At 54.9% G+C, this 14,642-nt stretch overlaps 1 protein-coding gene across 1 annotated transcript in view; it reads left to right on the top strand.

The window, feature by feature from the left end:
• Positions 1-14,642, top strand: part of LOC123276011 (cytoplasmic FMR1-interacting protein 1-like) — a 177,836-nt gene that overhangs the window by 120,697 nt on the left and 42,497 nt on the right. The window contains exons 45-48 of the mRNA XM_070497085.1: positions 3,429-3,558; positions 5,753-5,927; positions 7,970-9,442; positions 10,326-10,630. The gene's annotated coding sequence lies outside the window, so the exon portion shown is untranslated. The remainder of the gene's footprint in view (positions 1-3,428; positions 3,559-5,752; positions 5,928-7,969; positions 9,443-10,325; positions 10,631-14,642) is intronic.

The raw sequence follows: 14,642 nt of genomic DNA, 5'->3' as shown, positions 1-14,642 counted from the left end.
GGGGTGGGTGAGCCGAGGAGTCGAAAGAGAGATTTCTTGGACTCTCAAGGTCTGGCAGTAGTGCTCTTTTATTGAGAGAATAGTATGGAAGAGCACGGGGTCAGGGCCCATGGGCAGTCAGAGCTGCTGCTGCCGGCATGGGGACAGGACCCAATGGGCAGTCAGAGCTGCTGCTGCCGGCATGGGGACAGGACCCATGGGCAGTCAGAGCTGCTGCGTGGGGACTGGACCCACGGGCAGGAGGAGCTGCCGCTGCCGCTGCCAACATGGGTTGAGAGTAGGGCTAAGTTGAAGGCATAGGTATGTGAGTTTCTCTCTTTCCAAGACAGAGGAAAGAATGTGTAAAAGAAGTTGTTAAAATGGCATCAGTGCAGGTGGGGTCTGGTTATTGGCTGGCCCTATAACTTTAGGTCAGAATCAGACCGGACTAAGTCAGGATGACCTATGCTTCCCGGCAGGCTATTGGTGGTGGGGGTGGGGGGAGGAGTCAGCTACGTGAGGTTACCAGACAAGCACCATAGACAAGACTTAAGTCCTTGCCGTCCCCATTAAGAGTCTCTAGAGATAAGGTCGTCCCTCCTTCCTCCTGGTGCAGAGAGGGAGACACCCCCAACACGTGGAGACTTCCTTCACAAATGCAAATGTCTCTCGTCCAAGGGCAAGCAAATCCCACTCCTCAGAGGCTCCTTCCCGTCTGCAGTTTTTAAAAGTAACCAGCCTAAAATAATCCTCATCAACAGGATTTCCTTCTTCATCATTAGCACCAGGCAGAGTCGATCCTGCCTCAAAGCCCTGGCTTCCCTCCACTTCAGACCCTGTCACCCTCAGGAGCCACGTCTGTCCCTCTGAGAAGTACAAACAGGGCAGCCCGTGGATGGGTGTGCCAGGCCTGGGAACCCTACCCACGCACCCTGTGCCCTGAGGGTCCCCGTGTCACTCTGCGTCTCAGCTCCCAGGGACATGGACACACCCTGACACCCCCAGCGCTTCCCGGGCCCTTGGACTTGGTGCCCTGACCCTAGTTTCTCTGCCCACCGTGGAGTCTGGGCATGAACCTGACCCTTCCCATCCTCACCTCGGATCACCCCTGCCTTCATTATAATTCCAGGGTTCACAGGAAATGTCCTCTCTTTTGCTGCTTTATCCTCAGCCAGGTGTTTTCTTGCAGTTCTCTGATCTCAGGATAGGTCCGGTTATACCACAGAACAAAGAAAGAACAGGCAAGTGTCACGGATGTGTCACGACCGGGGGGTAAAGCATGTTTGTTATAAAGGGGCCAAAAAGTTTCCAAGCTGCTTCCCTTGCACCCTAGGAGACCCTCTGCAGGACTCATCCAGTAACTGGATCTCCTGTTATGCAGAAAAGGATGGCACCAATGGAGTCTTTCTGCACCAGCTGCCACCTCCACTGCCCCCAAGAGGGAACGGCACATCCCTCCAACCCCGCTTCTCCCAGTGAGGCCAGAGGACTTGGATGGCGAGCTCAGCTTCCTTTAAGAGCCCGCCTCTCCTCTTGCAGGCCCTCCTTCCTGTCTCTCCCTGCACGTGGCTGGGAGCGGAGGCAGGCGGAGGGACGGGTTGAGGGGCTTTATCCCATTCATTGCTGTCCTACAGACTGTTTCCCCGCGTCCCCGAGTCCTTCTGCTTCCTCCTCCTGCGGACGACTCAGCTACACCCCTTCTCAACCACGCTTCCTTTAGAGCTCCCTTGGCTGAGGCGCTCTCCCAGCCCTCCAGAGCCCCCTGAAGTCCCGTTTTCTTTCCCGCCTTACACTGTCGCCATGTTCAGGGTCCCGAATTCCACAGCATCTAGATGGGGCTCTCCTCTCTTCTCCTGGCTGGGCGAGCCTGTGGCCTGACCTGGCGTGCAGAGTCGGCTGTCCCGAGGCCGCTTCATCCACCCCTTCCGGGTGGTGCTCTCCACGCCCTTGGTTGGCGATGCGGACCACGCAGCCTGGAGTGCAGGGTCTCCCGGGGTGGCTCAGCGGTCTGGCCCGCGGTCTTCCCCGACAGGCCCCATCCCACCCACAGCCCTGCTCTGCAGTCACAGGGCCTGAGCGCGGCCCTTCAGGCGCGTGCCCCGCGGTCCTTGGGGCCGCGCCCCGCGGCCCTGCCTCTGCCAGGCCTCCTGCCTCTGCAGCCACGCCAGCTCGCTCCGCAGCCGCCTCAGCTCCTGGCTCTGTGCTTGCAGTCTCGCCTGCAGGCGCAGGCAGGCTTCCTCCTTGGCTCGCACCTCCCTGCTCTTGGCCGCCAGCAGGCGCCTCTGGGCCAGCAGGTGGCAGCGTCGGGGCCGGCGCGGCGCAGACGCGGGCCGCCGGCGCTCCAGCAGCTCCTCATAGAAGACGCGGCAGCTGAAGCCCTCCTTGACGCCGCGCTCGGCGTGCGCCACCACGGCGGCCGGGGACGGGAACACGCGGCAGCAGGCCACGCAGCGGAAGCCGTGCTCGCCGGTCCCCAGCCACTCCGGGGTGACCGCGCGGGGCGGCGCCTCCTGCTCCTGGACGGCCGGCGCAGGGGTGTGCGCCTCGGCTTCCTGGACACAGGGCTCCGTGTCGCTGAGCAGGGACTCCGTGTCAGCCGGGCTCGGGGGAGAGCCGATGGTGCTCTCCTGGGAGAGCTCGGCCTCGAAGACGCGGGGCCTCTCGTCCACGGGTGCAAACCCGCTTTCGGTTTGCCACGCGACGGCCACCCCCTTCACGGTGCGCACTTGGGTGTAATAGGCGCACCGCACCCATTGCTTCTCTTTGGGCGACCCGTAGCTGGAGGAGTGGGAGGTCCGCTCCGCTGAAGCAGAGGAGACACACGTCTCTGGGAGTCGGAGGGTCTTCCTGGGCCTGGAGCTCCGGCTTCTGTTTTCCGATGGTGTAGGCTGTGTGGCCCTGTCCTCTTGGGTTGAGGCCTCTGAGAACAGAGTGGGAGTTCCATGAGCTCTGGGGTCCCTGGGGGCCTCTCCGTCGCTACCCTCCTCCACCTCTGGGAAACCTCGTCACATCTTCGTCTTGCCCCGGCGGGCCCGGGTCCCGAGCCTTCCAGTGCTGGTTGCACTGCTGGGGGTGACACAAGTCCCCTGAGCACAGTGGTACCAATGACAGTGGTACCCTGTGTCAAAGGTCTGTCGTGGGAGACAATACAATACCCTTTGCGATCTTCTGCTTGTAATTGTAGGACCTTCAGGCTAATTTTTCTTTTTTTTCCCTAACATTTGTTGAATGCCAACTATGCTACCCCTCTGGGAGATGTTTTCTATGAAGTTGATTTGCTAGGATAGTTAGTTAGAGGGTTAGCGTGCCAACGGGAGAGATGCTCAGCTCTTTTCAACCCGGTATTAGGGGGGCACTGACAGAAGGAATTCCACTGACAGGCATACTAATTTGTATACTTTGTTAAGGCTCTTGCAAGTTTCCTTCTTTCTCAAACCTTCCTTAACCAGGCAACACTAGACCTTTAAAAAGGCTTGCTCGGAGCCGACTCCTGAGCACTTCCTCGTGAGATGAGCTCCTTCAGTGTGAAGGCAGAAAACAGATGTCCGTGTCTGAGCGCCCTGATCCCCCACCTCGGTGGTGAGTACATGAAAACCTCAGCGAGGGCATCTGCGGGCTTGCTGCGTCAGCCTCAGGGTCTGTGCATGCTTCTGAGGACGGGGCTGGTTTGGAGAGTTCAGGATGCAGAAAGGAAGCGATGGAAGCAAGCTTTGGGTGTGTGTGGGGGAGGGAGTGAAGGGTTCAGGTAGGACCGAGATGGAGAAGACCTCAGGGGGCAGTGGACAGAATCTGCAGACAGAAGACCAGGAGGGAAGAGGAAACCAGCTGGGCCTGTGGCGAGCAGCACATGGGAGTTGTCAGGAAGTTGGGGAGGAGGCAAGGGGAAAAGGAACTGACTGGGGAAAGGGTCCCGAACTAGGATTTGTAGGATTTCTGGCAGAAACACAGGTTAAGGAGAGATTTAGAATGCGATTCTGAAGTGAAGCTTTGCTGTGCCACATCGTGGAGCCCTAGGGAGAGGTGGACGGGAGACAGAGGAGGAGAAGGCGAGGCCTTGGACTGAGGGTAGTGCTGTCTGCCCAGGCCCCCTTCTGCCCCAGCCCTGGCTCAGAATGAGGGAGACCTCTGGGGTCGTCGTGGGGTACTGGGCCAACCACCCAGCACCCTTCCATCACTTCTGGATTACTGTTTTTGCTGCCTCACCTGAGGTATTAATTCCCTCTCAGTAGAAAATGCGATGACAGCGAAGGGGACAAGTCCCCTCGCCCCTTCTCCCCAGTCCCACGCCGTCTGCCCCAGGGGCTCACTTGCTTCCTGCCTTCGCGTGGCCATCAAGCCCTTCCCAGGGCTCAGGCCTGAACAGTTAAGTTTCTGGTCTGAGCCAATTGAGGAAAGACCCTCAGACTCACAGTAGGGGGTCCTTCGGTTCACTCACTCACTCCTTCACTTATTCGTTCATGTTACGCATGTGTTCCTTGTCTACTAAATGACACAGTACGTTCACAGTGAAAGCCTCAGTGAGCCTCAGGCCTCTGGCCATCTGTCCGGGGAAATCAGACCCCTGGCTTCCCAGCTCCCATCCGTCAGACTGTTTTCCTCCTCTCCTTACCTGGGGTCTCAGAGATAGGCCTCTTCCTCCCGGATTGCCGCCGATTCATCCTGTCGGGGCAGAGGTGAACTCCCAGGATGGTCTCCGGAAGGATTTCTCTCCCTCTTCCCAATCTCAGCCTCTCTTGGGTCGTAGACTCTGAGTGAGTCCTGAATGCCTGTGAGTCGGCAGCTACAGGTGCTGCCCCACAGGGAGATCCCGGATCCACAACCTCTCTGAGAGCAGTTGGGATCTGAGTGAGCTCCGAGTCTTCCAGTAAATCCTGTGTGATGTCACCGCTGACATAGCTCAGTTCCGAGGGCCCAGTTTGAACGTCAACATGGCAACAAGAAATCACGGCAACAGTTGAAGTAGGGGTGAGGAGGGCAGCTGAGGGAAGGTGATATAATAATTACGTAATAAAGTGATTTGGAACTTTTCCCTGCCCTCAAGGGGCCTCCCATCCATTTGGAGAGAGGGTGAGAGGGCAGAAAATGAGAACAGACTGGGAGGGGTGATATCTTCCCCCGAGACCTCTCCTGTGCCTCTGTTTGGAAGTCATCTCTCCAGCCCTGGTCACTCAGTGTCCCCTCTGAAGCCCTCTCAGACCTCCTTTGCCTCTGAGCCTGCTCAAAGGCTGTTCCCCCTGACTGGGAGACCGTCCCTCCCCTCCCTCCTGGGTCCGCCCCTCCCACGGGGAGGCACAGTGGTGCATGGAGCACCACTGGGTTTGATCCCTGCTCCGCCACCTGCTGGATCTTGGGCCAGTCAGTGGACCTCTCTCTGCTTCACTTTCCATTTTTATTTTTTTTTTTTTAAAGATTCTATTTTTCCTTTTTCTCCCCAAAGTCCCCCGGTACATAGTTGTACATTTTTAGTTGTGGGTCCTCCTAGTTGCGGCACGTGGGACGCCGCCTCAGCCTGGCCTGACGAGCGGTGCCATGTCCGCGCCCAGGATCCGAACCGGCAAAGCCCTGGGCCGCCGAGGCGGAGTGGGTGAACTTAACCGCTTGGCCACGGGGTCAGCCCCTCTGCCTCGCTTTCTGATCTGTAAAATGGAAAGGACTCTCTCCACCTGATAGCATCATTTGGAGGCTGAAGAGGTCAATCCATGGAAAGCATTTAGAACAGTGACTGTTACAGGAGAAGACTATGCTAATGGTCACGGTTACCGTTGTACTGCAGGTCACAGCTTGCCGAGGGTGCGCAGATTAGCTGATGTCCTCGCCCTGAGCATGCAGAGCTCCCGAAAGCCCCCGTCCTTACGCTCCTCCAGGTCCACGGGAGAGGCTCATTTGAAAATCTGTCTCCTTGAATGGGACCGTAAGCAACGTGGAGGCAAACACCGGCTTGCTCTCAGGTCTGTAATCCCAGAAAGTAGGAGAGCGCCTGACACGTAGTAGGCACTCGACACGCATTTGTTGAATGAATGAATGAATGAATGAATGAATGAGTGGTGACTCCCACAAGGACTCCTCCATCCTAGGCATCCCCTGCAGAGCTGGACTGTTTGTCCTGGCAGCTGGAGGCACCATTGCTCCCAAGTGAGCATTTTGCCCCCGTTCTTGACCTTCCCAGTCCCAAGCCCTGGAAAGTGTTAGCGGGAAGCTCCTTAGCCCTCTGCGTGTTTCCCCTTGGGACCAGTGAGAAAGAGATAGGATTGTGGCCTCCGGAAAAGCGTGGACTCAGGACCTCCACCTGTCTGGGAGATTTAGGAGGGCTCTTGGGGAAAGCCCGCCGTCCTCTCTTGGCTTGGAGTTTGCTTCTGTTCTGGAGGCACTTAGAAGAGGAACCAGTAAATCGTGGAACCCTTTGAGGAAGGATTTGAGACAATGGATGTGGTGAGCAGAGAGTGTGGCCTGACTACTCAGAGGGACTTGAAAACTCTCTGATGGCGAGAGAGGAGGCTTGTTTTGTGCGATTGCAGAAGGCAGGACAGGGACGAGTCGGCGGGAACACAGGAGAAAAGAAAGATGTGTGCTTGTTCAGAAATGAATTAATAAAGGAAACCAACTAAAATTGGAGTCAGGAAGGCCTGGGAGTTACGGGAGCTGTTCTAAGTGAAAGTTAATTCGAGGAGAGTGAGAGTTCAGGGTGCGGACGACTCCTCATGTAACGTTTTCCATTGGCTGGGCTTGTTGTCCCCAAAGAGGAAATTCTTTCTGCCTCCTGCTGGGATAGTAAAGTAGTAGCCCACCTCTCGTTGGAGATGCAAGGTGCTGGTCTCTCCCTAATTGGGGTAATTGACGGTGGGTGGTAGGACTGGAGAGCTCCCTGTAAGGCCTTCCTGACTCCAGTTTTAGTGGGTTTCCTTTATTAATTAATTTCCACACATTCAATCAGCTTTTACTTCTTCAATAGCTTAGTTTTTTTCGTAAGTTCCTTGCTGTTCCTATTGAAGTGTTTCCTTAATATTTTATAATTTTGACTCTATTTGGCACAATGAACTAACGGGGGCAAGATAATGGTCTATACCTCCCACCCCCATTTCCGTTTTCGGGATGCTTTATTTCTAGCTTGGAGAGAAGCCATTGATTTTGGTATATTTGTCTTATATGTAGCCACCTCGTCAAAATTTTTGTTGTCGTTTTCGAGGCATGCGATTACATAATTATTAGAATTTTTAAAAAATCTTGATATTTATACCTGCTTATTAAATTGTCTGGCTTATTCATTCCAGACTATGTTGAGATAGAAGTAATAACAGGTAACTTCATCTAGTTCCGAATTGTATTAAAATGTATTGAATATTTTGCAGTTGACCCCACACCAGCTAAGTTTGGGGATAATTTGTTACGCACCAGTAGATAACTAATAGGTCAACTTTGCTGACTACTATGGTGTGTGGCCTCATAGGACAAGTTGGGGAATGCCTTCTCTCTTTCTATTCTTTGTATAATATTAAAATGATATGGTACCTGCACGTTTGGTGGAACCTGCCAGAGAATTGGCCTGTTATTTTCTGTGTAGAAGATTTTAAGCTGCTGTTCCTTTTTTCAGAGTGATTAACGGACCATTCTGGTAATGATTAGAAAGCTTGCCCCTGCTTGCTCTAGACTGCTAAATCCCTTCTTAAATATGGTGGATGTTCACTGTTTTCAGGCCATCCAGATCAATTAATCAATCCCAGATTGGCAATCACCTCTGCTTACTTATTCCCTTATCTCACATTATTTGCTTCAAAGAAATGCACAGTAGCATATGCAGGTAGTTTTGTGTCCACAGCCTCGTTGAGTGCAGAATGTAGAGAAGGTCTATCATTCCAGGGTTCTTTCTATTTTTTTTTTAATTATTCTTCCCTTATGCCCCTTAGGCTCCCGTCCCCCCGCCCCCACTCTCCCCCCCACCCCACCCCCCCCCCACCCCCCATCTACTAGCTTCAACTTCTGCTATTCCCATCAGGTCTCTAAACTTGCTGGATTTCTTCAGTGCACGGTGTGGAACGGGTGACCTGTTGCATCTGCGCTTCAGAAGAGAACGCACTAGTGGAATGAACAGGCGGGGAGGGCGGCAGTTGGACCGGTTGGGGCGCAGGCGCCACGCGGGAAGGGAGCCCGAGGGCGGCGCGGCGTCCCGGGCCTACCCTGCCGCAAGCCCTGCGGCAGGCTGGACGAGATCCTGGCCTCGCGCTCCGCTGGAGACCGCCCGGCTCCTCCCCACCGCTCGGCCACGCCCAGGATCGCCCAGCCGCCTGGCCCGCGAGCCCGTCCGCTCCTGCGGGGACCAACAGGATGCAGGCAAAGCCGGCAGGCAGCCTTGGAGGCCTAGGCCTAGGCCCAGGACCAGGCCTCCAGGAGCTCTGGGCTGCAGCGACTTGGGCAGTGCTTGTGCTGAGAGCGACGAGGCGGACAGTGGAGTGTCCTCAGCTATCGTGTGTGCGGAGGATGACCCAGGAAGGGTGGAGAACAGGCACACAACTGCCTGGATCCACCCATGCAAGAGCCCTGGGCTTGTACATCCAGAAGAGAAGGCAGAGCCGACGAGGCCACGCTCGCTGTGCACATGCTCTCTCCAGGCTGGAGGTAGTGCCTGCACTGCCTGCACTGCCCTTGAAGGGTCCTCCCGGGCACTCACACCCAGTTGGGAGGGCCCGCGACCACACCCTGCTCATCTTGAGACTCCCAGAGCTTCTGCTCACACAGGACGAGGGGTTCGGAGGGCTGGGCCTGGCCACCTCCCTTGCAGCAGTTGTTGCTGTGCGTTGGCCCACGTGGACATCCTGGAAAATTCCGAGACTCTTTTTCGGCCTGCCTCACCTTCTGCCAGCAGGAACGCTAAGGAGAGCTGGGTCCTGAAGGCGTGTGCCAACATACCACATTCCCCAGTACCTGTCCACTGCTGTTCTTGCCAGCACATGAGCCAGGTTTAGAATTTATGGGTCCTTGCCAATGATGCGCTTTCCAAGATCTTGTTTCAGCTCTATTTCTTTCTTCTTTCCCTCCGCACCCCCATTTTATCCCCTGGGGAGAATCCATCAGCTCTCCTCTGTCCCCACCCGGACATGACTCTGAGGCCCAGAATGCCCAGTCTGTAGGAACCCCATGGTGTTGGTCCTGAGGATCTGCGTTTTCTACAAGATCTTCAGATAAGTCTGATGCTGATAAAGCGGGAGACTTTGCATTTACAAGTCCACTTGTGAGAGCCAGCCCCGCCGGTTTCCCACGAGCTCCACTGCCCTGCGTGGTCTACATGGGACACTTAGCAAGAAGATGGAGCTAAACGGCAAGCATTTCTGCAGCAAAGCCTGCCTGGTCTGGCCTAACACGTTTCAGTTTCCCGAGTATCATCACTAGCTGTGACCAGACTCTGCTCTGCCCAGGCAAAAGAAGACCTATCCGATGAACTCAACATAGACTCTCCATAGCTGACCTCTGGGTAAGCAATAAACTAAGCAGAGGCAACTTACCAACAAATGCCTGCTTGGAGCGTTACTCGCTTAAACAAGTGGGGGTGGGGGGCGCTGAACCAAACCCCCAAGGACACAAAGGGAGCCTCCTCCTTTGGGCAACCTCCTTGGTCCCAGCTTTCTCATCTCCTACCGCTCAAGAGCCTACAAACTAAGATCTTTGGAAGAAAGATCCCCAGGAATACTTGCGGGTCACCTAGTGAAGATTTCCCCCACTGCTGGGTGAGGCATAGGTCAGAGAGGTCCTCTTGGGCTGCCTGGGCCTCTGCGCCGGACACTCAACACACAGAGTTGCAGACCCCCTAAAGATTTCCCGCAATGGGCATGACCCTGGTGACTTGGAGCCCCTGAGCCCTGAGAACTCCCAACAGTCAAAGACCACCCCCACCCCGCTTCCTCCTCATCAGGGTCTCGGGATTATTCTGGGCATTGTGTTCTTTTTAGCAGCTTTTCCGTTAAAGGACCCCTAAGGGCACGGTTGGTTTGCGCTTGGCACTCTGAGAATCCGCCACCTCGGAGGTGGGCAAGCAGCGGTTTCAACTATCACCTTAAGACTGGCAGAGGCCACAGGACACTGGGAAGGAGAGAGGTGAAAGGTTAGGAAAGCCTGGTTGTGCAGGCGACCAGGGACAGACTGGCGCTAACTTGAAAAGCCGGCCCGAGGTGAAGCGCATTCCACTTGTGAGTCCTGGGCCCGTTTCCGCTTCCAAAGGAGAACGTCTTTTGCCCCATGCTTTTCCCACTGGGTTGGACGTGCCTTTTGACTTAAGATACGAAGGAGCCTCCAAAACCTCTTGGGGTGCCTGATGGGTCAAGGAGGACTTGCCTCAGCCCAGTCTGTTCTTCCTGCAGGTAGAGGACCAATCACCTTAGTGTCCCAGGTCGTCAGCTGGTCTTAGGACTCGGATAATCGGTCTTTGAAGGCATCCCAGCCGAGGAGTACTTCCTGGGTTCATCTTCTCACAGCTGGTTGCTTGACTCCCAGTTTTACGACTCGAGTGAGAAATGGGACCACGAGAGGCGTGAGAAGTACGGAGACATGAGCCCTGACCTCTTGGCATTGGCTCCTGCTTCTTGAGGAGGGAAAAGGTAAAGAAGGCCGCATCTACTGTGTCCTGTGACATGTGTGCCGTGCATTCTCACGAAGACGCTCTCAGGTAAGGAGTTGGTGGGAAATGCTTTGCTTTCTCTTAAACTCTGTCCTTGAGGCCTTTGCTGATGGAGGGCATCGAACCGACATTCCACTGGAGGAGGGAGGGGCAGAGGAAGGGGCAAATTAGTATGTAGGAAATGAGCCCGTTTTGGTAAAACAATAACAAATATCTGAGTATACTGGAAAACCTATATACACGTGCATAAAGGGGTAGGAGCGTATGTTTGTATGTGTATGATTGCTTAAGCAAGGGTGATGAAGGAGTCTACCTATTAGACTGTTAGAATTATCTGGACACACTTCTGCAACTGTGACAATGAGTGAGAACACGCAGAAGGGACAGTGTTTAAAGAAATAGCATAATGAAATGTATTTCCATTCTATAGTTATATATCAGTGTATATAAGGTATACTATAATTCAAAATCATGAAGAGTAAACATGAGTCAAAATAAGAAGAACCAAAAAGACAGGGTTAGCTGTATCTGCTGACTGACAGGAATCCATCATAGATTGTCCAGTGAAACATGGCGCAGAACAATGTGGGCCAAGTGGGACGTCATTTTTAAAAAAGCAAAGAAACAGACAGACCTCCCTGTGTACCTGGGACTGTATATGTGTGTCTGTCTTAGTCCATTTGGGCTGCTGTAACAAAATACCACAGCTGAGGTTGGCTGATAAACGATAGGAGTTGATTTCTCACAGTCCTGGAGGTTGGAAGTCCAAGATCAGGGTACCAGCATGGACAGGCGAGGGCCCTGTCGGGCTCACACTCTTGCATCCTCACATGGTGGAAGGGGCTGGGGAACTCTGCGGGGTCTCTTCTATAAGAGCACTAGTCCCAGTCATGGGGGCACCACCCTCAGGACCCAGTCACCTCCCAAACGCCCCATCTCCTAACTCCATCACGTTGGGGCTTAGGATCCCAACAGTGAATGCTGAGGGGACAGAAACATTAAGAATCTAGCAGTCTCTGAGCAGAGAGAGATGTAGGGAAGGATACACGTGTGTCTTTTAACGCTGGACAACTTGGGAGAGGAGTGCAATTTACATATGAGAGGATGATTCTGATTATACTTTCGATTTAAAATACTTTGCAGTTAGACAGCTCATAATCAGAATATAAGACCTCTCTAAGTTAGAACATCACAGATAGGCATTTTTAAATTTTGCATTGTGAAAAGATAGGCATGAGCCTATCTTTAACGTCAGACACAAAGATTTCGACCACTGAATGAAGACACACCCTCAGCTGTGCGGAGGTCAGACCCAGCAGAGCTCTTGCTTGCCATTTGGAGACCATGCCTTCTTCTGGACTCTACACCTAGAAATGACCAAAGTATTCTGTGAGGATTAAAGCATCCACCCTCAAACGTGTGCTGAGTATACATGTATACTGGCGAGGAAGAAGGCTGGACACCATGTGCAATTCATTAAGTGACACGCAGACACTGCAAGATCCTTGTTCTCTGCTATGTGCTCCCGCCTTACTCCTCTAACCGTTCTAGTGGAAAACTCACCCCGGTGCATTCGAGGCCATTTTCCAAGACTACCCTTAGACGTAGTTAACGGGGATTTCGCAACTTATAGGAAGAAGAAGATTTTGGACAAAAGATCTCTTGGACAGTGGAAAGTCCCAGCCAGCCTCTGCCTCCCACTGGGATGGCCAGACCATTTCCACTCTCGCATCTCTGAGAATCACAGAGATGCGGGGTGGGTGAGCCGAGGAGTCGAAAGAGAGATTTCTTGGACTCTCAAGGTCTGGCAGTAGTGCTCTTTTATTGAGAGAATAGTATGGAAGAGCACGGGGTCAGGGCCCATGGGCAGTCAGAGCTGCTGCTGCCGGCATGGGGACAGGACCCAATGGGCAGTCAGAGCTGCTGCTGCCGGCATGGGGACAGGACCCATGGGCAGTCAGAGCTGCTGCGTGGGGACTGGACCCACGGGCAGGAGGAGCTGCCGCTGCCGCTGCCAACATGGGTTGAGAGTAGGGCTAAGTTGAAGGCATAGGTATGTGAGTTTCTCTCTTTCCAAGACAGAGGAAAGAATGTGTAAAAGAAGTTGTTAAAATGGCATCAGTGCAGGTGGGGTCTGGTTATTGGCTGGCCCTATAACTTTAGGTCAGAATCAGACCGGACTAAGTCAGGATGACCTATGCTTCCCGGCAGGCTATTGGTGGTGGGGGTGGGGGGAGGAGTCAGCTACGTGAGGTTACCAGACAAGCACCATAGACAAGACTTAAGTCCTTGCCGTCCCCATTAAGAGTCTCTAGAGATAAGGTCGTCCCTCCTTCCTCCTGGTGCAGAGAGGGAGACACCCCCAACACGTGGAGACTTCCTTCACAAATGCAAATGTCTCTCGTCCAAGGGCAAGCAAATCCCACTCCTCAGAGGCTCCTTCCCGTCTGCAGTTTTTAAAAGTAACCAGCCTAAAATAATCCTCATCAACAGGATTTCCTTCTTCATCATTAGCACCAGGCAGAGTCGATCCTGCCTCAAAGCCCTGGCTTCCCTCCACTTCAGACCCTGTCACCCTCAGGAGCCACGTCTGTCCCTCTGAGAAGTACAAACAGGGCAGCCCGTGGATGGGTGTGCCAGGCCTGGGAACCCTACCCACGCACCCTGTGCCCTGAGGGTCCCCGTGTCACTCTGCGTCTCAGCTCCCAGGGACATGGACACACCCTGACACCCCCAGCGCTTCCCGGGCCCTTGGACTTGGTGCCCTGACCCTAGTTTCTCTGCCCACCGTGGAGTCTGGGCATGAACCTGACCCTTCCCATCCTCACCTCGGATCACCCCTGCCTTCATTATAATTCCAGGGTTCACAGGAAATGTCCTCTCTTTTGCTGCTTTATCCTCAGCCAGGTGTTTTCTTGCAGTTCTCTGATCTCAGGATAGGTCCGGTTATACCACAGAACAAAGAAAGAACAGGCAAGTGTCACGGATGTGTCACGACCGGGGGGTAAAGCATGTTTGTTATAAAGGGGCCAAAAAGTTTCCAAGCTGCTTCCCTTGCACCCTAGGAGACCCTCTGCAGGACTCATCCAGTAACTGGATCTCCTGTTATGCAGAAAAGGATGGCACCAATGGAGTCTTTCTGCACCAGCTGCCACCTCCACTGCCCCCAAGAGGGAACGGCACATCCCTCCAACCCCGCTTCTCCCAGTGAGGCCAGAGGACTTGGATGGCGAGCTCAGCTTCCTTTAAGAGCCCGCCTCTCCTCTTGCAGGCCCTCCTTCCTGTCTCTCCCTGCACGTGGCTGGGAGCGGAGGCAGGCGGAGGGACGGGTTGAGGGGCTTTATCCCATTCATTGCTGTCCTACAGACTGTTTCCCCGCGTCCCCGAGTCCTTCTGCTTCCTCCTCCTGCGGACGACTCAGCTACACCCCTTCTCAACCACGCTTCCTTTAGAGCTCCCTTGGCTGAGGCGCTCTCCCAGCCCTCCAGAGCCCCCTGAAGTCCCGTTTTCTTTCCCGCCTTACACTGTCGCCATGTTCAGGGTCCCGAATTCCACAGCATCTAGATGGGGCTCTCCTCTCTTCTCCTGGCTGGGCGAGCCTGTGGCCTGACCTGGCGTGCAGAGTCGGCTGTCCCGAGGCCGCTTCATCCACCCCTTCCGGGTGGTGCTCTCCACGCCCTTGGTTGGCGATGCGGACCACGCAGCCTGGAGTGCAGGGTCTCCCGGGGTGGCTCAGCGGTCTGGCCCGCGGTCTTCCCCGACAGGCCCCATCCCACCCACAGCCCTGCTCTGCAGTCACAGGGCCTGAGCGCGGCCCTTCAGGCGCGTGCCCCGCGGTCCTTGGGGCCGCGCCCCGCGGCCCTGCCTCTGCCAGGCCTCCTGCCTCTGCAGCCACGCCAGCTCGCTCCGCAGCCGCCTCAGCTCCTGGCTCTGTGCTTGCAGTCTCGCCTGCAGGCGCAGGCAGGCTTCCTCCTTGGCTCGCACCTCCCTGCTCTTGGCCGCCAGCAGGCGCCTCTGGGCCAGCAGGTGGCAGCGTCGGGGCCGGCGCGGCGCAGACGCG

This window comes from Equus asinus, chromosome 2, assembly GCF_041296235.1.
Source record: "Equus asinus isolate D_3611 breed Donkey chromosome 2, EquAss-T2T_v2, whole genome shotgun sequence".
Lineage (NCBI taxonomy): Eukaryota > Metazoa > Chordata > Mammalia > Perissodactyla > Equidae > Equus > Equus asinus.
The sequence above is the reverse complement of the archived record's forward strand: the minus strand, read 5'-3'. Positions and strand labels throughout refer to the sequence as shown.